Source organism: Ixodes scapularis, unplaced genomic scaffold (genome assembly GCF_016920785.2).
Source record: "Ixodes scapularis isolate PalLabHiFi unplaced genomic scaffold, ASM1692078v2 PGA_scaffold3__209_contigs__length_174095766, whole genome shotgun sequence".
Taxonomy (NCBI): domain Eukaryota; kingdom Metazoa; phylum Arthropoda; class Arachnida; order Ixodida; family Ixodidae; genus Ixodes; species Ixodes scapularis.
The window spans coordinates 165877855-165903819 of NW_024609868.1; positions in this window are offsets into that span (position 1 = coordinate 165877855).

Below are 25965 nucleotides of genomic sequence, written 5' to 3' on the forward strand. Positions count from 1 at the left end.
AACCTTCGTATAAACTGAAAGACAATTAAATACCCAGCTATCGTTGACCAAAATGTACCGATTTATACCTTCGATGCCTTTAGGCGGGACATTGCAGCTGCAATTTGGGGTGTGGTACTAACCGAAACTACTGTTGAAGGTGGGCGGAACATGTTTCTTCGGAAATTCTTAAACTATATATCTTCGATATTCAACTAAGAAAAAAAAAATTTTTTTAATTCAGAATCCGTTGGTAACTCACAATTTGCTTAGTAAAAGGCGCGTGAAAGATATTATGTTTTAAAATTTTATTAATATTCTTAATCCCGATGATCTTAAAAAATATAAATTATACCGAAACAGTCTGACTAGTGAGCTCAGGCCTATAGACAGGAGACACTACTCATGTCCTTTTTTATCGTCAAATGTTCGTACTGACTTGATGTGAAATCATCTGGGTTCGCTAGTTGAAGATTCACGAGTATCAAGTGCATTTAACACGTTATAGCTTGAGGGAAGGAATTTAAAAGGGGGGAGAGCTGGTGAATATGTTTAATGAACATTTCGTAAACTTAGCTGGCAATACCGATGGCACTGAATCTTGCAGATACATCCGCCATAACAACTGCAGTTCGATTTTCTTAGAAGCCTGTAGTTTTAAAGGGGCGATGCAAAGATTTTTTCACTTTGCGCAAAAATCATTTAGATCAGATCCCTGGCGTTTATGACCTATGAAAAACTATCTCGTTTTTCACAACAAGCAATCGAGGTCCCAGCGAAAAATGAAGAAAAACGAGCATGTTCACCCTTTACAACTCGCAGCCAGAACAGGCGGCCACGTGATCTAGTGGCAATTATATGCCGCCAATATTGATCACAGCCACAAGCTGGGCTTGGCAAGGCACGGGACACGCGCTGAGTTCGAGACATTGTTATTGCTCGGCTATTGCCGTCACTGCAGCGATTGGACACGTGCCACTACGTGAAAGCTTCTCGAGCTATCAATTATCACGAGCCCAAATCGAGTGCCCACGCAATGCTCGGGTTCAATCTATGAGCCGCATTCAAATATCGTCACTGGAGTGGGACGGGACGGGGGGAGAGGGAAGGGTGGAAGCTGCGATTCCTTAGTTACGTCATCAATTTTTGCGACTTAAAGATTGAATGCAAACGCTTGCTTTTGTCCTTGAAATTACTCCACAACAAAGCAATCTCTTGGCCAGTGGCATTGCCGGCGAGAATCCTTGAGTCCTGTTGGTGCCAGTGAGCTCGTGCAAAGTAGAAAATATTTTTTGAATATCGTTAGACCGCCCCTTTAAAGGGGTCATGAAACAATTTTCCTACTTCTTCCTCCTTAGCTTTAATTCTCAACTCAAACGCAAATTGTGAAATCACGTGGTCGTGACATTCCTTCGGCACCGGTGCGATGACTCCTAGCTTCCACCGTGCCTTTTATGCACACCATAGAACTTGTCATTTGCCAGTGAGGATTAATTCCGTCAGGGCGCTCATTGGTCACGAACGCGAATCCAAATATTCGTCGACCGATTGATTGTTGACGAGCGCATACGTCCGAGTGACGCACTTCTCGTGTCCAATGCATGGGCTGGGCTCGGGTGACGTCAGGTTGGCACCGCTGACGCGCCTTGGGAACCGCGGATGTATCATAGTGAAAAGGCGGGGAGCTTTCGAAGGAAAGAAGGTACAAAATAGTCCGCTATGTTTTCAAATGTCCGTACCGAAAAGCTGGCTTCTGACTTTCTACACACTTTTTTTTTTGGCCAACTAAACGATATACGATTAGTAAAGTCCCAATTTAAAATCATTTATCCCAGCCCGAAATTCGTTTCATGACCCCTTTAAAGTCATTATGCACTTAAACTGTAGTTGTTGTTGTGGCGCCGTTGACATGCGAATTCGTCAAATTAAATAGGACGTAGAAATGGTTTCTATTGTGTTAACTTACTTTTTAAATATTTTGTTTGAAATTGGTGTATTCCATAAACAAATGGAAGTGGCGAATGTGTCATTTAAACAAAAGGCGATAAAAGTGTGTTAGGTAACTATAAAAGAGTTTCTCTACTGCACGTTTTTTTTTAGTTTTATAAAAGCGCTTTACGCCCTTTGGTAGAATTCTCCAATAAATTTCAACGCATTGCTCCGTCCTAATTGGTTTTAGGAAGAGCTGTTCGAATGAAACAGCCTTACTTACTCAGAAATATTTATCTTGAAATGTTTTAAAAATAAACGAATTGCTTTAGGTGTATATTAGATTTCGCCAAGGCCTTTGACTTCATTATTCATAATAATATTTTTAAGAAGTTCGAACTTTATGGCGTCTGTGGTCAAGCACTGACACTTTAAAGGCCGGTTCTCACATGCAGCGAAGCGCTGATGTAGCGCTCCTCACGTGCCGTTTGCTACTTATCGTCTGCCATGAGCAACAGTTTTGACGGTGCAATACAAAGCTGGTGAACGGTGCCGTCAGCACGCGCTTAGCGCGAGGTGAGCGCTATGCTTGTAGCGCTCCGCTGCATGTGTGAACAGGCCTTAACAGTCCTAACTTCATTACCTCGAGCAGTATATATACACTGGTTATTCTTCTACTACGAAACCCATCATCCTGGGTGTTCCCTAGGTCTATTTCATTTTAACTTGTATATAAACGATATCGTAAATGTTAACCTCGAGGTTGAATTCGCTAATTACGCCGACGAAACAAGCGTATTTTCTTTTGGAAACAGCGATGAAGCCATTGGTATGGCGAACCAGACTTTAGACAGAATAATATCAAGGAGTGATAGCAACTTATTAAAACTCAACAACATTAAAACAAACGCTATCATTTTTCGACCAAAATACAGGTATATCGTATTATCTAAAACGTTAAAGGGGCGATGCCACAATTTTTGTACTTTGCGCAAATACCTCTTAGAACAGATTCCTGGCGTTAATGACCTATGAAACACGCGTTCGTTTTTCACTTCACGCAATAGAAGTCCCAGAAAAAAATTAAAGAAAAACGAACGGAGTTCACCCCCTCAACGCGCAGCCAGAAAAAGCGGCCACGCGATCTGGAGCCGATTATATACCGCCTAGTGCCACTAAATAAGCTACGCTTCAGAGTAACGACACTTGGCCATATTGTGTCTTAAAATCAAGGTTGCCAGTTATCTGAAGCTTTATCTGAAATCACAGGAAATGCTTTCCGCCCTCCACAAATGTTGAAACCGTTCGCGACAGAGCAAAGCAATATTACATGACCTTCCTAACACCGAATCTAATGCTGAGGAAGTCGCACTTTTGAATCATGACGATCGGCCGTTGCGTCTGTTCTGCATACGAGCCAAAATGGCAGCGCCCACAACAATGTCGGGGAACGGAGTGCCGATACTCTAAGCGCAGCTTATTTAGTGGCTCTAATACCGCCGATGTTGATCATAGCCACGCGCTGGGGTTGGCAAAGCACAGGACACGCGCTGAGCTCCAGACATTGTTATGGCTCGGCTATTGTCGTCGTTGCAGCGATTGGACACGGGCCACTACCCGAATGCTTCTCGAGCTAGTAATTATCACGAGCCCAAATCGAGTGCCCACGCAATGCTCGGGTCAAATCTATGAACCGCATTCAAATATCGTCACCTGGGTGTTCTGCGATCCCCACGTTACGTCATCAAATTTTGCAAAGGAGACATTGAACGAAAATGATTGCTTTTGTCCTTGAAATTTCACCGCAACAAAGGAGTTTCTTGGCCAGTGGCGTTGCGTGCGAGTACCCTTGAGTCCCACTAGTGCCACTAAGCTCGTGTATAGTGAAAAACATTCCAAATGAATATCGTTGCACAGCTCATTTAAGTATAGATGCGTTTCTAATGGAAAAAGTTATCTTAGAACTCTCGGTGTGTTTTTAAATGAGAACTTGTCGTGGGATAACCATATAAACATTATCATTCCCAAAATAGGTCGTCTTGAAGGGCTTATAAATCGATGCCGTTTTTGTTGTTGTTTTTTCCGGCGAATGTTAAATTGTCAATTTTTAATTTGTTTAGTATTTTTCTCGCAGTTAACGTGCTGCCACCTTGGTTGGTGCACGGCAGCATAAAGGAATACTTAATTTTTTTTATTTACCAAAAATAAAAAAACAGTTTTAAAATATATTTATGTTATGATTCCCACACTGCTGAATTATTTCAAAGATCTTAGCATAATAGTCTTTACCAATTATATGAATATTAGGTTTAAGTTGAGCTAGTTGGTACGCAATGCCAAAGGGAACGGTCAGCTAGGACGCTAGGGACAAAACACACTTAAAACCACCGATTCAAAAAGGTTGATGCACAACAGTGTGTCTGGTTTGTGTGCTCGGCACCGAACAGAGGGAACGCTATGTGCCGCTGGCTAAAGGGCTGTTTATACTACGACGTTGAACGCAGCGAACGCAGCTTAGCGCAGAATGTGCGCCTTTCATTGGCCGGCAACCAGGAACTCGATATCTGCGACCAATCAGTATCCGTACACGCGACAGTACGCCGCACCCGTCGACGTTACGTTGGAGTATAAACGAACCTTAAATCAGGCCACGGTGTAAGATACACTCTTTAGGTGAGGACACGACGGGGCTGAACGCGCGGCGTGAGGAATCAGATAGTGTTCGTTCGACGGGCATCCGAAAGGCTGCATTATTCCGCGGCCACCGTGCCTGCGGCTGACAGTGTCGCCGGCGGCCAAATGGTGAAACTGTGTGAGAGCGAAAAAAATTATCATGTTGCCATGACACCCCGGTGCACCGCGGTCTTTCTGCACGAGCGACAACCTCGCTGGAGCTCTGCGCGTGCGGAGCATGAGGCGGCACGAGCCGTCTTTGAACGTGCCCACGGGTCGACGAGTCATCTGCCGGCGCCGCTTGAAACCATAGAGAGAGAGAGAGAGAAAGAGAGAGAGTGAAAAGCGAACTTTATCTGCACTGCGCGGGGAGCGCGCTGTCCTCACCTGAAGAGTATTATCTTACACCGTGAATCAGGCCAAGAACCTCCAGCTAACCTGCAACACTGCGCACAGGACTAAGTACGCCGCGTGCCAGACTGGCGTTGTGTACAAGATCCTAATGTCATGCGGGAGCTGCTACATCGGGCAGACGAGACGCTGCAGGAATGACACAGTCTGGGAGCACGCGGCGTTTGAGCAGGGCACGGGGCTGGGAACCTTCCAGCCCACTGCCGCACGTGGGGGAGCAAAACAAGTTTTAGCAGCGTTTCTCTTGTTGGAAGACACAGAAATGTCTGCGCACGAGATTCTCGAGGTCCTGGTCATTGAGGAAAGCGCCGATGACTGCGTCAGCATGCCCTCCGTGAGGGTCAGCAAAAAATGAAGGCAGCTTTTGAAATGTGGCACTGCCCGTGGGAGGGAATAAGGCGGATATGCTTCGGCGATGGTGTGTGGGTTGGGTCCGGGAGGTGCGAGTGAACAAATTTAAAAATTTAATTTAATTAAAATATCTGCATTTATCTATATTTAGTAGTGTAATGTATGCTCTAGGGTTATTTATTGGCATACTTTAGGCGTGAAGCTCGGGGTTAAATCAATGAAGAACTATGAATTCTTAGTTGATAGTCAGCGGTGTGTATGTCTCTGTTTCTTCCTGCCTGTGTTTTGTTCCTATAGTTCTAACTGACAGTTTTCTTTTGTATGTGAATAACAACTGTGCACCGGTTTTAAGAAGGAAAACAATGCGCGGTACATACTTGTTAGAAAATCTTAGCGTTGTTGAGAAGCCATTTGTCATCTCACGAATATGGCATAATTATTTCGGTAATTTTCAGTCTTTGTTACTCTCTGTAGAGTGAGTTGCAATAGTTCCTTCAGGCGTTGATTTCTAGTCACTATTAGTTATTAATGACACACGGAAATTTCTCCAAGTCAATTAGGTAAAACAAAATGTTCAAACTTTCTCCGAATGCGTACCTCAGCATTCAACATAACGCTATCCAGCCCCCTTCGTCAGAAGCGACGTCTATTTGAACGACCAGGCAGGCAAAGAATAAAGGACTCGGACAACATGAGTTTGCGAGCGCGCGTCAGTACCTCTGTATAACTGGCATTCCATCATTTGTTCACCGGATATTTATCAGGAGAGGCGCCACCGACCTTATGTCATCAAAGCCATTTCTACACTGCGGGATCTGGGCTACCCGCCTTTTTTATGGCCAGGGGGTCTTGCTCTAGAAGTCTCAGTGCAACAGAGAAATTCTTCCCCTTCTACTTGTCTTTTAGAGGTTTTCACAATAATGGTAAGAGTATAGTAAAACCACTAACCCATTTCGATGTTTTCAGAAGATTATGAGTGTCCGAACTTGCTTGATGTCGTTCTTGACAATAAATTCTCGTCGTCGTCTTTTTTGTCGCTTGTTTCTGTTAATGCAAATAATGTATCGAGACACAGCAGGCCGTGACTGTACCCTGACGCATATTCTCCTCTATTAGCGATGTGCGCGACCAAAAGCGTCGCTGCGATCAGCTTTCCTCGATTAGCCAAAATTGACAGATTCTCAACTTTGACGGTGTTAGTTTCGTGGTGTGTGTTTAAAAAGCACAGTGGAAGCTATAGCTTCCACTGTGCTTTTTAAACACACCACTGAACTCGTCGTTGCACGTGATGGTAGGTAGCCAGGATAACAACTGGTGACGTCACGGCGAGGTAAATCCCAGTCGTGACGTCACGGATGGAAACCATAAGAGGGCACCACCGAAACATCTCAGCGCTAATAGTGACAAAGCCTGGCATATCGCCACGAGAAGCGGCCGCCAAAAGTTATCCGAAAGTGAAAAGGTAGAGCGACGGAAAAGAGATGTAACGGGCACCCCGCTACGGCGAGTCGCTGAAACAAACTTCTCCCGAGCGATGGAATGTCCGCTCGAGCTGCTCGTATTCCTCGGGCTACCGCTTCTTTTCTCGTCCGGTCTGAAAACCGTGTTTCGGGTCCTCGCCGCTGCAAAAGCTGTGCGCTAAATGCCAGACTACCCCGAGAAACGCTCTGTGCTGCCAGATTTTCATGCTCTAAATCTGCGACCATTGAACTGCCAGGGTTGCTGCCAGGCAACGTTATTAGATTAGCTAAGTTACGGAACTGCTCATAGACGCTGCATGCACGAACAGTAAGTAACCCCCCACCCCTCACTCACCGCGACTCGCCAAGCGTCGCTCGACGCGCTGCCGGACGGCTGCTTTGGTAACTGCAGCGTATTCCATGGTAATCAGGCACGGTGAAATCGGGTCGGGATCGCTACATACGTTTCGCAGCACGGCGTCTAGATGGCGCTTCATCACTGCTTTTTTGAACGCACAGTTATGAAACGAAAATCTAGATGGCGCTTCGAACGACACTTGGCTAAAGCCCCTTGATAAAAGTGTTTTCACAAGTACCGCCAACCATTGTTGTGGAAATGCGCAAGACACGTGCCACGAGCGGGTGCTCCGCCGCCATTCGCTTCCAAGGGCCACTCATTTCAGTGCTGCGCCGCCATTTGCTTCCAAGGGCCGCTCGAGACCTGGGCCACGTGCGCTCGCACATTTGGCGCTACTTGCAAAGACAAACGAAAACATATCGAGGGGCTTTACACTTGGCTAAAGCCCCTTGATAAAAGACGAGCGCAAACACATCGAGGGGCTTTACACTTGGCTAGGGTGCCTACATGTCTGAAGCGCGCGTGTGTATGAAGGCACTCTACACTTGGCTACGGTGCCCACATGTCTGTCTGTCTCAGGGTGAAGACATCCATTGTTGCAATGAATTTGCCAGCGCGTGACACTCTCGCGCACTCGGTGCGTGACTTGGGCGATAAAATGGCGCCTATGCATTACCCAAAGCTGCGCGCTCGAGCTGAGTAACACCGTATTGCGCGCACTTCAAAATGCATAAAAAAACGATTGGGCGTGAAAATGGCTGAGATGTCACCACTCAAGCAAAAGCGCGCGTGTGTATGAAGGCACTCTACACTTGGCGGATTGAAGTGAGTGAGGGGGGGGTATCCCCTTTCGCTTGAGTTCCACAACTCAGGTAATCTGGTAACGTTGCTCCCAGGCTATGCCTGACGTCATACACGAGGGTGATGTTTCGAGCGCGTGCTCAGAGCGATCTCACATAGATACCCGCTAAGACTGGTTATGCTGATGGTGCGTAGTGCAAAACGAAATTGGGTTGTGTGCTGGTTTAGAGCCTACAACTCAGTCTACCTTAACGGGCGACAATTCCCCCGCCGTAGATGAGAAATATAGCCTGTACTCTACAACAGTTAGCCTGAGGGGATCTGCAGGTTTGTGAAAAAAAGAACTACGCGGCAATATTTCGGCTTCTCCCCTCGCTGTGCCCCAATAACACCAAAACATCTTTGGGTTTTGACAAGTTTAGGAGGAGGAAAGAAACACACTCTCCTCTTTAACGTTCCTAGTGCTTTCGCTTTCTCACCTCGCCCTCCATAGCCCTTATTTCTCGTCCTGGCTTCTAGCGCTCGCCCTTTATTTCTTCGCCTGGCGTCCTTCGCCTGCACTCCGCACAACTTGTCACACGCAGTATAGTTTCAGATGTGCTGCGGCCTGTGGAGCTGCCGGGAATTTCGGTCGTAAATGATATATCGTCAGAGACAACGTATTTGAAGTGTACTAAGTAGAGTAGAGTAGAGTGTGAAGTGTACTAAGCCTACCAGTGCATATCGGGAACAAGCGACTCCTCCAAAGAAGCCCAAGAAATTATTGTGACAGGTTTAGTGTTCGATTCGGCAAATAACAGAATGTGTCACATCGTGTTGAATCTTCACTGATCCCTTTTTCCCCGGTTTTGTGTCCGAGTGGTTGTTCTGCAATTCTGTCACCTTACGCGTTGAAAAAAGAAGAGGAGGAAAGAAGAGGTGCCAGGCTAGGCGGTGAAAAGTGAAGAGAGAAAAAAGAAGAAGCTCGAGGAGGTGGGGCTTGACCAGAGACGGATTCGACGGTGCCCCGAGAACGCTGCATACCTCGGCCATGAACCGCAGATGCAGACGAATTCGACGGTGACCCGAGAAAGCTGCAGTGCTCGGCCGTGAACCGCAGATGCAAGCCGACTCCACCCTAACTCGGACCCGCAGCCCTCTACAGGGACCTAAGGTATCAAGGCGACGAACCCTGGTACCCAGCGGATAATTTTTCGGCATAACCTGGGCCACCTCCAACAGAGCCCGGAGATACCTCAGCAGCAACCCCTAGTAAAAAGCAATTGGCTACGTCGAGAACACATCATCAAGTTTCAACGGACACTGGTGACACCAACGCTTGATGTCATCAACCTGAAGAGGGACGTGAGAATTCAAGACATTTCTAACAGTACATGTACAAATTCTTAGGCATTAGTCATCTGTTTTATTTACGTATGTCGCTGTTTTATATAAATTGATTTATACCGTCCAATCGTGCACTCTCCAATATCACTCAGACGGCTGACCTGAACCACGACAATTTTGGCGAGCCTGCCAGGATAAAACCCCTGAGTGAGAGAGGATTGTTTCACGTGTCAGCAGTTAACAGCAGATTGTCAGAATGGATTTAGAAAAAAATATTGACGATGAGTAGTTCTTTGGGCCTGACGAAAGAAGAAAAAATTAATCTTTTTGAGGATGAGAAGAAACGCGTTAGAGAGGAAAGGTTGCTAGCTAGAGAAGATGCCAAACTCCAAGCTGAACGAGAAAAAACGAGGGCAGAACGAGAACGAGCTTCTTTCGAGCGTGAGTGAGAGATGATAGAACTAAAGATTCGGGTAGCACAAGCCGAAACTTAGATGATCGGCCAACGAACAACGAAGGAGGGGGGGTACAACCGCGAAGAAGTGCATGTTTCCAAAAACTAATGCCACCTTTCGACGAGAAACGAGACGGCCTCGATGCATACTTGCGCAGGTTTGAAAGAATCGCGGTAGGCCATGGCTGGGCAAAGGAGGAGTGGGCAACATCCTTGAGCCTTTGTCTAGTGGGAGAAGCACTGACAACGTTTGGTCGTATGCCAGCTTCAGATTCGTTGGATTACGAAAAAGTCAAGATTCAGGCTTACAGCTGATGGCTTCAGGGAAAAATTCAGGAAAAGTAAACCTCAGGAAGCTGAAACCGGGTTACAATTTTGCTCGAGACTAAGCAATCATTTCGATAGGTGGCTCGAAATGTCTAAAACAGCGAAGACTTTCGACGGTGTAAGAGATAGAAGAAAAGGGAGTATTCACTAGACGCCATATTTGTGGGTGCTGTTTAGAGCGCATGCTCAGAACAAGCTCACGTCCATAGGCTGCTAAGACCGGCACTCTTGATGGTGCGGAATGCACGTCGCAAAAAGACTGTGGAAGCTCGCCATCAGCACGCGCTCAGCAATCGCGCACACAGCTATGGCCACCAGTGAATACTCCCTATAGGCGAACAGCTCCTAACTTGCTGTGATTCTTAGGTAGCCATCTTTTTAAAAGAACAGAAGGTTGATTCTAAACAAGAAATGGCGCGACTAGCAGACCAGTACTTAGAAGCACAAGGGAAAGGAAATCTGGGAAAAACAAAGGAGGATACTAGTACAGGAGAAGACCCCGACATCTGTAAAAGAAAATCTATGACTAGCGCTCAAATGGGAGTAGCAGTGAGAACAGCTCCCAAATGCTTCTTATGCAACAAGTTAGGGCATAAAGCTAGTGATTGCAGAAGCGGGTATCGAAAGCACAGGCGGGAACTCGTCGTTGGGAATGTGAAAAAATTGGAACAAGGCTGAGGAATGCAGAAACGTGTCGAAAAACAAAGTGGCATGTTTTTTTTAAACCAAAGGAAGACATCATAAACCAAGCCCAAAGAGGGAAACCAGTACCAAGAGAGGACAAAAAAACGAAGTGAAGGCGAGCACTGACGACGCTGATGCAAAGTATGGTTGGCATGCAATGATGACAGTGGTGGAAGGCCGATTTCATGGCAATAAAATAGCCGTGCTTAGGAACAGTGGTGCAAGCACGGTATTAATAAGAAAAAACCTGGTGCACGACAGTGAACTTACCGGGGAGTACGCGGAGGTAATTCTAGTTGACAGGACTGTGAGAATGATGCCTGAAGCCATCACATACATCGAGCCACCCTATGCGGAGGGCAACTTCGTCTGCTTCTTGCGCTGGGGGTAGCAGTGACGTCAGAACGCCGAGCCCTGATTGGCTGATCGCGACCCCCTATCTGAGCATCGTCTGCTCCTTTGCAACTTCGTCTGTTCGCAACGTCGTCCGCGTCTGTCTTACCTTTCCTGCGACTTTCGGAAGGCCAAAATCACGAAACGATCTTACGCCAAAAATGTGCGTAAGACAGAACTTATGAACGAATTCGTATTCACGAAACGAAATGTTCGTATGTTTTGCGCAGGTTACGACGAAATCCTACGACAGCTCCGAAGCTCGCATGGCCGACAGCGTCGCGTTCGCGACGACCCACGGACGTTTATTTTTCCACGTGCGCTTCTCACGCGTCCCGACTTCAAGCAGCGAGAAAAAAGTAAAAAGTACTTGAAACAGACCGCGACGAACAAGAAGGCTGGATCCACAAACGCCCAGGAAAAGCACCAAAGGCCACGATTCCACCGAACGCGATCAAGCGAGCTTCGGCAGTTAGGCCTAGCAGGCACTCCGCGACTCGGCGACCGTCTGCCCACGACCGGCTGGCGTGCTGAATGGAATATGCCCGCTCGACCCTTGTGAATACTTTGATCGCTGACCTCAATTTTAGATTAAGAGGTTAATTTCTTCCTCTTGATATCTCCTTGTTTCCGGAGGCAACGGTGACTCTCGCCGGTGAAAAAGCGGTGAATTTACGGACGCAGGAAAGGTAAAGAAAGCAGCCATCGCTTTGACTAGCAGACGTAAAGCAGACGACGTTAACTGCGCCAACCCGCCGACGCCGTTAAAAATTGAGGAGTCTCGCCGCACACGAAAGGAGGGAAAAATTATTTGGGAGGGAACTTGCGGACACTAACAAGCTCATCTCACGGTTCTTAGCAAACAAACCTCGGCGCCTCAAGACACCTCGCCACCTTTGACTTCCCTCCTTGATGCGCGTCTGCTTGTTGTTAGACAAAAACAACGTACCGCTCGAGTTATTTCGTCTGCCCTCTCTGAAAGGGGAAGTCGAGCTCGCTTGTAAAGTCGCAGGAACGGTAAGACAGACGCAGACGACGTTGCAACCAGACGACGTTGCAAAGGAGCAGACGAAGCTCAGATAGGGGGTCGCGATCGGCCAATCAGGGTTCGGCGTTCTGACGTCACCACTACTTCCTTTTTTATGCGCAGAAGACGAAAATGAGCCCACTTGCGAGGCGTATTACACAGGACAAGTAAATGCAAAATGTGCTGAGGATCTACTCTACGATTTAATATTAGGCAACATCTCGGGTGTGAAGAAAGTCGACTGTCCCGACCCAGAATGGTTAACAGAAACTAATGAGATGCCTGGTCGAGAAGACCACGTTTTGGGCAAAACAGAGCGCCGTCGCGAAAATGATAGTAGGTTCCCAGCTGTGAACAACTGCTCTGTGCTAGAGCCAAAAGGTGGGAACACCTACAGGGTGAAACAAGGACACGCCAGGCTCTTTAAATCGACCGGAAAATTCGGTTTCTTAACCAATCGCGCTACGACTTTGTCCAGCGTTGCCCACAGATGGTGCTTTTTTTTTTTTTTGTAAAATTGGCAAAGAGCGAATTTACCTGAGGAAAAAGTAAAGAAAGAAAAAGGCTTAGCTCCTATGGAAACGCAGCTACGCCATCGGTCTTCAAAAAGCACGGCACCGTTTCGCACGGGACACAAGAGATGGCGCAACGAACGCCGCCAACGAACGAGCATACGGCGCCGAGAGCCAGCCTCTTTAGCAGACCATCTTTTCGACTCAAAAGCGGCGCTCGTTCCGCAGGCGGCGACAGTCGCAGAAACAAAACCAGGCGCGGTAACAACAAGGAACTGCAGTTACTTGTCTGCTAAATACGCCGGCTCTCGGCGTCGTCTGCTCGTTCGTCGGCGGCAGTTGGCGTCGTGATCGCTTGCGCCATCTCTTGTCTCCCGTGCGAAACGGCGCCGTGTTGTTTGAAGACCGGTGGCGTCGCTACGTTTCCATAAAAGCTAAGCCTTTTTCTTTCTTTACTTTTTCCTCAGGTAAGTTCGCTCTTTGCAAATTTTACAAAAAAGATTGCACCATCTGTGGGCAACGCTGCACAAAGTCGTAGCGCGATAGGTTAAGAAACCGAATTTTCCTGTCGATTTAAAAAGCCTGGCGTCTCCTTCTTTCACCCTGTAGTTACCGAAATAGAGAAGATACCCAGCAAACCTGCGCAGGTTGATACTAACATCTCGTTTGCCGCACGATCTAAGAAGACTTACGAGATGGTAGGGAAACCATTACCCTGACTAAAAACGCCGGTCATAAGGTTGTTGGAGGTCACGGCACAAGAAAAAACAAAATACCAAAAAGAGGATGACAGTCTCCACTTATGTTAAGGAAACCTCGATAGGAAAGCACGGAAATGAAGATCGGGTGTAACGACGCAATACACTATGAAAGGGGATACGTTGTTTCGGTGATGCGAGTACGATTCGGGCGACGTGATACACCAACTCATCGTGCCAACAAAGTATCGGGAGAACGTATTAGAGTTGTCACATGATGCCCTCATTTCGGGTCATCAAGCTGTGAAGAGCACAATTACTCGAGTATCAAACGACGTCTTTTGGCCCGGGATGCAAAGCGATGTCAAACGCTTTGTTAAATCTTGTGACGTGTGCCAACGTACAACTCCAAAAGGAGCTGTCAAAAGGGCGCCAATGATACCCATGCCCATAATTGAGACACCTTTCCACAGGGTAGCTATTGACATTATCGGACCGATAACACCAACGCCATGTAAGGTCAACCGGTATATCCTTACGACGGTCGACATGGCCACCAGATACCCTGATGCGGTGGCGCTAAGAACGATTGATGCGCCACATATAGCAGAGGCACTTGTAGAGATGTTCTCCAGGTACGGAATACCCAAAGAGATCTTGAGCGACCGAGGATATAATTTCACTTCGGACCTCATGAAGGAAGTCAGTCGTCTATTATCATTCAGACAGTTGTTGACCATGCCATATCATCCCATGTGCAACGGACTTGTTGAGCGATTTAATGGAACAACCAAACAGATGCTCAGGAGGATGTGTGAGAAGCGGCCCACCGACTAGGATCGGTATATTCCAGCCGGTCTCTTTGCTTACAGAGGGGTAGCCCAGGCCACGTTGGGATTCGCACCCTTTGAGATGCTATACGGGCGGAATGTAAGAGGCCCCTTGACTATGTACTGAAAGAGTTGTGGTCAAATGAAACTTTGGACGAAGAGTCAAAAACATCGTATAAATATGTGATGGAACTGAAGCACAACCTAAAAAAGACGTGCGAAGTAGCACGCGAGAGCGTAGGAAAAGCTCAAACAAAGCAAAAAATTACTAGTATCGCAAGAGGCAGACAAGAAGATTTGAACCAGGAGACTTAGTCCTCATTTTGCTGCCAAACGATCGCAAAAAGTTGACCTTGCAATGGAAGGACCCATATCAGGTTACCAGGTGGAGAAAGGAGAGGCGAACTACGAATTGCTCGTTGGTGGAAAAAAGAAAATGTTCCAGGTGAACATGTTCCAAAAATACGAAGATCGCGCACCCAAGAAAAAAAGTTGCACTCTAGTAGTTGATACATACACGTCGGATGATCTAGGAGAGATCAGGACACCAAGTCTAAGCGAGCAACATGGAGCACAGAACGTGCTTATTAACCCTAAACTAAGTTCAATGCAAGAACAGAACCTGTGTGACGCGCTGTAATGTACCTTACGACTGACCACTGAAATGCCTGTGTCCGTCAGACAGTATCTTCTGCCGTTTGCAATTCAAGATCAGGTAGAAGAAGTGCAGGAAATGTTACAATCAGGCACCATTGAGCGGTCCACTTCGGCTTACAATTCCCCTATCGTAACGGTGAAAAAACCCGACGGATCTAATGTCGATTTCAGAAGCCTAAATACGGTATTGATTAACGACGCCGGACAAATACCGAGGGCACACATGGTATTCACCAAAGTGGGTCAAAAGAAGTACTTTTCCAAAATAGACTTGGCTTCCAGATACCCCTGGAAGAATCGGCAAAAGAGAAGACTGTCTTTTTCAAAACTTCCCAATTGTATCATTTCAAATTCATGCCTTTCTGGTTAAAGACGGCAGCAGCAGTGTTCACAAAATTAATGAGACATGTGCTTGAAGGGGTCCCTAACGTATACCATTACATTGATGACTTATTAGTAGCAACAGATTCATGGGAAGAGCACTGGCAAACGCTGAAGGAAATATTTGCACGTCTCTGAAGAAACCAGCTCACGGCAAAACCAAACAAATGCGAGCTGGGTTTGAATTCCATAACCTTCTTAGGCCATAAGATAGGTATGGGACAATTTTCTCCAAAACCAGAACTACTGGAAAAGATACAGAAGGCATCGGTGCCAAAAACAAAGAAACAAGGGAGAGCCTTCATAGGTCTCGCTGGATATTACAGACAGTTCATATCAGGCTACTCTGAAATAGCAGCACCGCTGGCCGAGCTCACAAAAAAGGACGAAGTAATGTCGTCGCGTGGACAGCACAACACAATGCCAGTTTTGAAGAACTAAAGACGAAGTTGGCAGAACCACCAGTTTTGGTGGCGCCGGATCTGTCAAAACAGTTCGTTTTGCGGAGAAACGCATCCGACGCGGCAGTAGGAGCAGTGCTCCTGCAGAAGCATGAAGGTATGCTCCATCGGGTGTCATATGCTAATCGTGAGCTAAGCGCCAGCAAGAGAAACTTCGCAGCCATAGAAATGGGAGTGCCTTGCGTTAGTGTGGGCAGTAGGTAAATACGCCGTGTATCTTTATGGCGAAGAGTTTGTGGTAGAAACTGATCACCAGCCCTTAGAATACCTGAACAAGGTGAAATTAAACGACTCCAGGGTGATGAGATGGAGTCTGGCATTAGAAGAGTTTGCATTCCACGGAAGATACATAAAAGGAAAGGATAATATAGGGCCGGATTATCTGAGGAGTGTATAGCTAGGCACATTTGAAGTTCATTTAGTCGACATATACATAATGGAATAAAACAGCGCGAAGATAGAAATAGGAAGAGACACACCAGACAGGACAGAGCGCTGACTCGCAACTACGGCTTCTTTACTCAACGAAAAAGAAAAAGACAAAGAGAAAGTAAAAAGATAAAATTATACAGGAAAAGAAGAAGAAAAAGACATTACTGTACGCAATCACACGCGCACCTTTCACCCATGGTAGCTGACTACGGCACGTGCTGGACCCTCACTGTCAACTTCAGGAATTCCAGCTCCTTGCCTGACAACGCCACTGATGCTGCGCTGATACACTTTTTTCCTCTACTCTGGATGTGGAAGGCCTCCAGCACCTCGCGTGTCACTTTGTCCCTGTGTCGTCCCAAGATGGTGGTGGCACTAAAAAACGGCTCGCACAGGCACTCTTTGCAGTGAACCGATAGCTGTCCTCCCACTGTCGCTCCGAGGGAGTACCTGTGCTCGCGGAGCCTTTCATTCAGGCACCGTCCCGTTTGTCCCACGTAGGTGGAGCCGCACGAGAGGGGGATACTGTAGACTACTCCCGTGGCACATGGAACGAACGGCCTGGCGTGCTTCTTGCTACACTTGTTTCTGGCGATTCCCTCTGCCTTCGCATGAACTCTGGGGCGGATCTGGCTCATTTTTTCTGGTGCGGAGAAAACCACTGGGATTCCATATCTTTTTCCAACATTTTTTTTAAATTGTGAGAGATCCTGTGTAAGTACGGGATAACTTCAGGTCGCTTGCGCTCCACATCCCGTTGTGTAGACTGGCTACCCTTTCCTTTCTTCAGCAGTTTGCTTGCGACGTCTGAAAGTAGTGTCGTCGGATAGCCAGCTTTCCTCAGTCTTTCTGTCTGTATCCTAAAGCTCTCCCCCAGAGTGTGGAGGCAAGAATTGTACTAAGATATTGAGGTGGGCTAGTTGGATATGCATGATGTAAAAATTAAATAGCGCAAAGGTTAGACAAAGGACAAAGGACAGAACATGTAGACAGGACAAGCGCTATAGCGCTTGTCGTGTCTACATGTTCTGTCCTTTGTCCTTTGTCTAACCTTTGCGCTATTTAATTTTTACATCATGTGGAGGCAAGATTTTTTGAGCGCTGAGCTCAGACAAGATGAAACGATGCCCCTCTTCACAACCTTCGAGTGGGCCGACCTCCAGTCGAGGATGCCTTTCTTGGATCGTGGATGATAGGTCCAGCAGACACGCGAGTCTCCTATGCGCAGGGAAAGGTCCAGGTACTGGAGTACCCCTTCTTTTGGGACCTCAAAGGTAAACCTAAGGCCTCCCCCACACTTCTCGAATACCGCCACCACTGTGTCAACCAACGCTTCCAATGTTCCAGATCTTCTAAAAAACACCAAAAAGTCATGCACATAGCGAATTATCTTGATAACACTCGTGCCGCCTAGCTCTCTTTCAATGCCACAGTCCACTTCACCGAGGTAAATGTCACTTAGGACGGGGGCTACGCAAGAGCCGATGCACACACCCGACTTTTGCCGGTAGCACCCTTCCTGCCACCCGACTACCATTGACTGCAGATAGAAGAACAACAACTCCAAAAAGCTTTCCAGGGATACTCCATTAGAACTCCTAAAAGCCAGTTCTCTATTGGATTCGATGCACCCTTTCACTGCTTCCAGCAATCTGTCGTGCGGCAAGGAGTGAAAAAGATCTTCCACGTCTATACTACAAGCGTGCCTCATCTCTGGACCCTCTGCTTCGAGGTACTCTACAGGCTCCAATGAATTGAAAACCCTAAAAGGGTCCTTGATATTCAGTGCTGATAACTGTTTTTGTAGGTAGGAGGCCACCTGCCTTTGCCACGATCCCTTTTCCGTGACAATGGCTCGAAACGGGCACTCTTCTTTATGGGTTTTGGCGCTGAAAAACGCTTGCAGGTGGACATTCTCCGCTTTTCCTACTCTCCCCGCCAGCTGGGTTAACGCCAGGCGATCACAAAGTCCTTTTGCCCTGTCTCGAAGTTTCTTCAGATCCACATTGACCGGTCTGAAATTTTTCTCAATGGCCGCGTTTGCCTTTTCATTGAACATGCCCTTTGGTAACACAACAAACTGACCCTCTTTGTGAAGAAACTTCGAGACAGGGCAAAAGGACTTTGTGATCGCCTGGCGTTAACCCAGCTGGCGGGGAGAGTAGGAAATGCGGAGAATGTACACCTGCAAGCGTTTTTCAGCGCCAAAACCCATAAAGAAGGGTGCCCGTTTCCAGCCATTGTCACGGAAAAGGGATCGTGGCAAAGGCAGGTGGCCTCCTACCTACAAAAACAGTTATCAGCACTGAATATCAAGGACCCTTTTAGGGTTTTCAATTCATTGGAGCTTGTAGAGTACCTCGGAGCAGAGGGTCCAGAGATGAGGCACGCTTGTAGTATAGACGTGGAAGATCTTTTTTACTCCTTGCCGCACGACAGATTGCTGGAAGCAGTGAAAGGGTGCATCGAAGCCAATGGAGAACTGGCTTTTAGGAGTTCTAGTGGAGTATCCCTGGAAAGCTTTTTGGAGTTGTTGTTCTTCTATCTGCAGTCAATGGTAGTCGGGTGGCAGGAAGGGTGCTACCGGCAAAAGTCGGGTGTGTGCATCGGCTCTTGCGTAGCCCCCGTCTTAAGTGACATTTACCTCGGTGAAGTGGACTGTGGCATTGAAAGAGAGCTAGGCGGCACGAGTGTTATCAAGATAATTCGCTATGTGGATGAGATTTTGGTGTTTTTCAGAAGATCTGGAACACTGGAAGCGTTGGTTGACACAGTGGTGGCGGTATTCGAGAAGTGTGGGGGAGGCCTTAGGTTTACCTTTGAGGTCCCAAAAGAAGGGGTACTCCATTACTTGGACCTTTCCCTGCGCATAGGAGACTCGCGTGTCTGCTGGACCTATCGTCCACGATCCAAGAAAGGCATCCTCGACTGGAGGTCGGCCCACTCGAAGGTTGTGAAGAGGGGCATCGTTACAATCGTTACATCTTGTCTGAGCTCAGCGCTCAAGAAATCTTGCCTCCACACTCTGGGGGAGAGCTTTAGGATACAGACACAAAGACTGAGGAAAGCTGGCTATCCGACGACACTACTTTCAGACGTCGCAAGCAAACTGTTGAAGAAAGGAAAGGGTAGCCAGTCTACACAACGGGATGTGGAGCGCAAGCGACCTGTAGTTATCCCGTACTTACACAGGATCTCTCATAATTTAAAAAATGTTGGAAAAAGATATGGAATCCCAGTGGTTTTCTCCGCAGCAGAAAAAATGAGCCAGATCTGCCCCAGAGTTCATGCGAAGGCAGAGGGAATCGCCAGAAACAAGTGTAGCAAGAAGCACGCCAGGCCGTACGTCCCATGTGCCACGGGAGTAGTCTACAGTATCCCCCTCTCGTGCGGCTCCACCTACGTGGGACAAACGGGACGGTGCCTGAGTGAAAGGCTCCGCGAGCACAGGTACTCCCTCGGAGCGACAGTGGGAGGACACCTATCGGTTCACTGCAAAGAGTGCCTTTACGAGCCGTTTTTTAGTGCCACCACCATCTTGGGACGACACAGGGACAAAGTGACTCGCGAGGTGCTGGAGGCCTTCCACATCCAGAGTAGAGGAAAAAAGTGTATCAGCGCAGCATCAGTGGCGTTGTCAGGCAAGGAGCTGGAATTCCTGAAGTTGACAATGAGGGTCCAGCACGTGCCGTAGTCAGCTACCATGGGTGAAAGGTGCGCGTGTGATTGCGTACAGTAATGTCTTTTTTCTTCTTCTTTTCCTGTATAATTTTATCTTTTTTTATTTCTCTTTGTCTTTCTCTTTTTCGTTGAGTAAAGAAGCCGTAGTTGCGAGTCAGCGCTCTGTCCTGTCTGGTGTGTCCCTTCCTATTTCTATCTTCGCGCTGTTTTATTCCATTATGTACAACGATCACCAACTAGCCCAGCTTTCGACCTTAGTACAGTTTATTTCTTTTGCATCGGGCCCTTCTCCTGTCAATTCTAATGTTTTTTTCTCTAATCCTTGTGTCCTCGTTAACCTAATAGCCCAGTGTGTGCGTAGTGCAAGGGTTTCTTCTTGGCACATCTGACGTGGTACGTGTCCTGTGGAACTGAAAGGGATTTTCGGCCTCCTCGCTCCATCGGAAGGACACACAAAAAGGGTGTGTCGTGTTTTAAGATCCGAGTACTGGCGCCAGGAAAGATTCTTCCGAGACTGCCTGAGAGTAGCCTGTGCCTCCGCAAAGGAAAACCCTGCCAATTCACGAGGATTCTACCATGAGATGAACAAGAGAGCAAGGGATGCCACGGAGTTCTTGTGGCAGAGAATCCGGCCACAACTTCCAAAGAAGAAGGACCTGATGACTCCGTCGACGCGCGGATACACAACATCGGGTGAAGCCGAGATTCCTCCAGAAATTGGCAAGCCGTTAGAGCTGGGTCCCAAGTTCTGCTTCGAGCCGGTCCTAAGCACTCCCGAGTTGGTGACTCTGGCCAAGAACGTAGCAGAGAAGGCGATAGAAGGGGACAGGCCAAGGTGCATTTACGAGTGTGTGGAAGTTCTTCAATCACCAAGAAGAAGAGGACAGGTTTATCCAATTACCACTTTGGTGGATTTCATGGTAGACAGTTACCTACGTGTCATGTTATCCGACAAAGAGGGTCAGTTTGTTGTGTTACCATAGGGCATGTTCAATGAAAAGGCAAACGCGGCCATTGAGAAAAATTTCAGACCGGTCAATGTGGATCTGAAGAAACTTCGAGACAGGGCAAAAGGACTTTGTGATCGCCTGGCGTTAACCCAGCTGGCGGGGAGAGTAGGAAAAGCGGAGAATTTACACCTGCAAGCGTTTTTCAGCGCCAAAACCCATAAAGAAGGGTGCCCGTTTCGAGCCATTGTCACGGAAAAGGGATCGTGGCAAAGGCAGGTGGCCTCCTACCTACAAAAACAGTTATCAGCACTGAATATCAAGGACCCTTTTAGGGTTTTCAATTCATCGGAGCTTGTAGAGTACCTCGAAGCAGAGGGTCCAGAGATGAGGCACGCTTGTAGTATAGACGTGGAAGATCTTTTTTACTCCTTGCAGCACGACAGATTGCTGGAAGCAGTGAAAGGGTGCATCGAATCCAATGGAGAACTGGCTTTTAGGAGTTCTAGTGGAGTATCCCTGGAAAGCTTTTTGGAGTTGTTGTTCTTCTATCTGCAGTCAATGGTAGTCGGGTGGCAGGAAGGGTGCTACCGGCAAAAGTCGGGTGTGTGCATCGGCTCTTGCGTAGCCCCCGTCCTAAGTGACATTTACCTCGGTGAAGTGGACTGTGGCATTGAAAGAGAGCTAGGCGGCACGAGTGTTATCAAGATAATTCGCTATGTGGATGACATTTTGGTGTTTTTCAGAAGATCTGGAACATTGGAAGCGTTGGTTGACACAGTGGTGGCGGTATTCGAGAAGTGTGGGGGAGGCCTTAGGTTTACCTTTGAGGTCCCAAAAAAAAAGGGTACTCCAGTAACTGGACCTTTCCCTGCGCATAGGAGGCTCGCGTGTCTGCTGGGCCTATCGTCCACGATCCAAGAAAGGCATCCTCGACTGGAGGTCGGCCTACTCGAAGGTTGTGATGAGGGGCATCGTTACATCTTGTCTGAGCTCAGCGCTCAAAAAATCTTGCCTCCACACTCTGGGGGAGAGCTTTAGGATACAGACAGAAAGACTGAGGAAAGCTGGCTATCGGAAGACACTACTTTCAGACGTCGCAAGCAAACTGCTGAAGAAAGTAAAGGGTAGCCAGTCTACACAGCGGGATGTGGAGCGCAAGCGACCTGTAGTTATTTCGTACTTACACAGGATCTCTCACAATTTAAAAAAATGTTGGAAAAAAGATATGGAATCCCAGTGGTTTTCTCCGCACCAGAAAAAATGAGCCAGATCTGCCCCAGAGTTCATACGAAGGCAGAGGGAATCGCCAGAAACAAGTGTATCAAGAAGCACGCCAGGTCGTTCGTCCCATGTGCCACGGGAGTAGTCTACAGTATCCCCCTCTCGTGCGGCTCCACCTACGAGGGACAAACGGGACGGTGCCTGAATGAAAGGCTCCGCGAGCACAGGTACTCCCTCGGAGCCAGAGCCGTTTATACTGAGAGAGTTTGGCCTTCTTAAGGAGATTTTGACAGTCTGACAACCACAGCAGCGTAGTCTGACAACCGGGGGATGACTACTTCCGTCCGCCATATTGTGAATCTGACTCATAGGAACTCTACGCGATTTCTCAGGAATGAACGAGACAAAGAAGTAACGCCATATTGTGTTATCGCGAAATCCGCTTGTTCTAGCGGCCAACAAGCTCCGCCCATCGGCCAAACTCTCTCAGTATAAACGGCTCTGCTCGGAGCGACAGTGGGAGGACACCTATCGGTTCACTGCAAAGAGTGCCTGTGCGAGCCGTTTTTTAGTGCCACCACCATCTTGGGACGACACAGGGACAAAGTGACACGCGAGGTGCTGGAGGGCTTCCAAATCCAGAGTAGAGGAAAAAAGTGTATCAGCGCAGCATCAGTGGCGTTGTCAGGCAAGGAGCTGGAATAGACCCTTTCCGAAAGTCAGTCTACCCACCTTGTGCAGAGCCAGACCCGACGCTCTAATGGCGGAACTACACTGTTTCTCCACACCAGAAAAATCGAACGTCTTCGAAAGCATAGAGCTGAAGAAGGAAAAGATGTTGGTCGTTTCACGTCACCTTCGATGCACGAAATCGAGGGTGCTTTAATTAGCTGCGCATGATCTCCTATCACCGCCATTAGAGCGGCAATATTGGAGCTTTTTGGACTGCCACAAGAGGACTCTGACTTTTGAAAAGGGTCTATTCCTGAAGTTGACAATGAGGGTCCAGCACGTGCCGTAGTCAGCTAGCTACCATGGGTGAAAGGTGCGCGTGTGATTGCGTACAGTAATGTCTTTTTTCTTCTTCTTTTCCTGTAAAATTTTATCTTTTTTATTTCTCTTTTTCTTTCTCTTTTTCGTTGAGTAAAGAAGCCGTAGTTGCGAGTCAGCGCTCTGTCCTGTCTGGTGTGTCTCTTCCTATTTCTATCTTCGCGCTGTTTTATTCCATTATGTACAACGATCACCAACTAGCCCAGCTTTCAACCTTAGTACAGTCGACATATCTTGAGATGTGCTCACCGAAAGAAAGGGTAAATCAGGAGCCGGGATACAACAGCTTTTGAAAGTGTTTGATTTTTTTCTTTTAAGTGAAATAATAGGTTAAGGTTTTTGCTGCTTCAGCGATTGTTGAGTTCATTTTTTGTTGCGTGGCAGAGAAGAAAAGTGGTGTTATTTTTTGTGCGTGTATGCAAACTTGTGCACCGACAAAGTGAAAACAGGTGGAGAGCCGCGTAATCTGAAAGAATGAGAATTTAGATAAACTAAATACTGAAAACGGGGGTTATTGTAACGTTACGCGGAGAAAAAAGAAGAGGAGGAAAAGAGAGGTGCCAGGCTAGGTGGTAAAAAGTGAAGGAAGAAAAAAGAAGCTCGAGGACGTGGGGCTCGACCAGGAGACAGATTCGACGGTGCCCCGAAAACGCTGCAGTCCTCGGCCGTGAACCGCAGATGCAGACGAATTCGACGGTGACCCCAGAAAGCTGCAGTCCTCGGCCGTGAACCGCAGATGCAAGCCGACTCCCCCCTAACTCGGACCCGCAGCCCTCTACAGGGACCTAAAGTATCAAGGCGACGAACCCTGGTACTCAGCGGATAATTTTTCGGCATAACCTGGGCCACCTCCAACAGAGCCCGGAGATACCTCAGCAGCAACCCCTGGTAAAAAGCAACTGGCTCCGTCGAGAACACATCATCAAGTTTCAACGGACACTGGTGACACCAACGCTTGATGTCATCAACCTGAAGAGGGACGTAATAATTCAAGACATTTCTAACTGTACATGTGTAAATACTTAGGCATTAGTCATCTGTTCCATTTACATATGTCGCTGTTTTATATAAATTGATTTATACCGTCCGACCCTGCGCTCTCCTATTCTACTCAGACGGTTGACCTGAACCAGGACAAATGCCCGTGTCGACATATAACTGCGATTGCATCTTTCAAGTCCGGTATTTTTATTGTAAGTGCGCTATAACTTAGTTCTGGTCGACAATTGACGCGTTTTTCTACTGGCACTCTTTCGGATTGCCTCCAGAATTAGGCGGTCTCTATCTCCTGGAAATGAAAGAGTAATTTCCCCGAAATTCTACCAGAAGTCGTCTGTGATTTGCTGTCCCAAATCACGTGACAACTTTTGTTTAGAACACAGGCTTTCTAATTCTCCCGACGTTTTGTCAAAACATGTTTCATGGACAGCTTTCCGTTGGTACACGTTTTATGAAAACACATTTCGTCGACACTACCGTTCCATCGACACTCGTTACGCGAATTGCACGCTGTAGGGACATTTTTTCGTGCATGTACCCCTGAGGCGCGAGTTCATGACCCAGCCCACCCGTTCACGCCGCTTCAGGCGACAGTCTGTGACGGCTTATTACAAAAATGTTAACCCACCTGGCCTATCTGTACCCTACGCTTCCCAGCGACAGCCTAGGGCTGCTCATTACAAGAATGTTAATCCACCTGGCCCACCTGTTTACTCCGCTTCGTCGCGACAGTCTGCAGCGGCTCATTACAAAATTGTTAATCCACTTGTCCCAACCGTACACGACGCCTCGGGGTGACGGTCTGGGGCGGCTCATTGCAAAAATTAATAGAGCTTATCTGAGTTGTCCATAAAGCATCGCGTGTCAATGAAACGATTTGTCAATGAAACGTCTTTCGATGAACTGATTGTACTGCCGAAGAGGGATGAGCGCCGATAGAATTTTGGGGAAATAATTCTGACAGAAATCGGGAGAATATACACTACCCAAGAAATACCCCGGCTCTTGTTTGCTTTGTAATCTTCTCAGTTGTATAAGCACTTAGTAGTACCACTTCATATATCACAGAATGCTTAGTTTGCACTTCATTACGAAATACCCTCTGTGTAAGCAGCTTCAGGAAGATTCGAAAAGAATCCCTCGTGTCACTTTACCTGGAATTTTTAAAACACCTGGCGAGTACTTTTTTTTTTTGAAGGGTCTGTTTGATGTTTTAAGTAAGTTTATCAAGAACGAAACATCTTAAATAAGTTTGAGACGTCGAACTTTCTTCGTTTATATCCAGGTACAAGATCGGCGCTTTTATTTAGGATGACCAGTGATAACGAATATTTTGTTTCTCATTTCATAACATCGCGGTAAAAGAAAAGAACAACTATAGGCAGCTCTCGCACGAAAGTAAAGGGAACAATAGGACCAGCTATAGAATAAGCTATTGCAAATCATACAGAGGGCTATAGGCGGCTAAAGGGACCACAGGAAAAGCCACAGGCTGCTATAGCATGCTGGCTAAAAAGACCCATAGGCCATAGAGATATCTATAGCAGATCATGCAAAAGCTATAAATAACTGAATAAGCCTTCAAAAATCCGTAGGCAGCTATATAAGTCTTGCTAAGGAGACCCATAGTATAAGACATAGAAACCTCTATAACACACCACACGAGGAACTCTGGGTGGCTAAAGAAACCATAAGGAAAGCCATAAGCGGCTATAGCATGCTGGCTAAAAAGACCCATAGGGTAAGCAAAAAGAAATATCAAAAGCAGAGCATACAGAAAGATATAGATGACAAATGAAACCAAAGAAAAAGTCATAGGCAGCTGTAGCAAGCTGGCAAAAAAGACCCATACAAAGAGCCTTACAAACCTTATTGGCAGACCATAGAAAGAGTTATAAAAGATTAAGTTAACAATGGGAG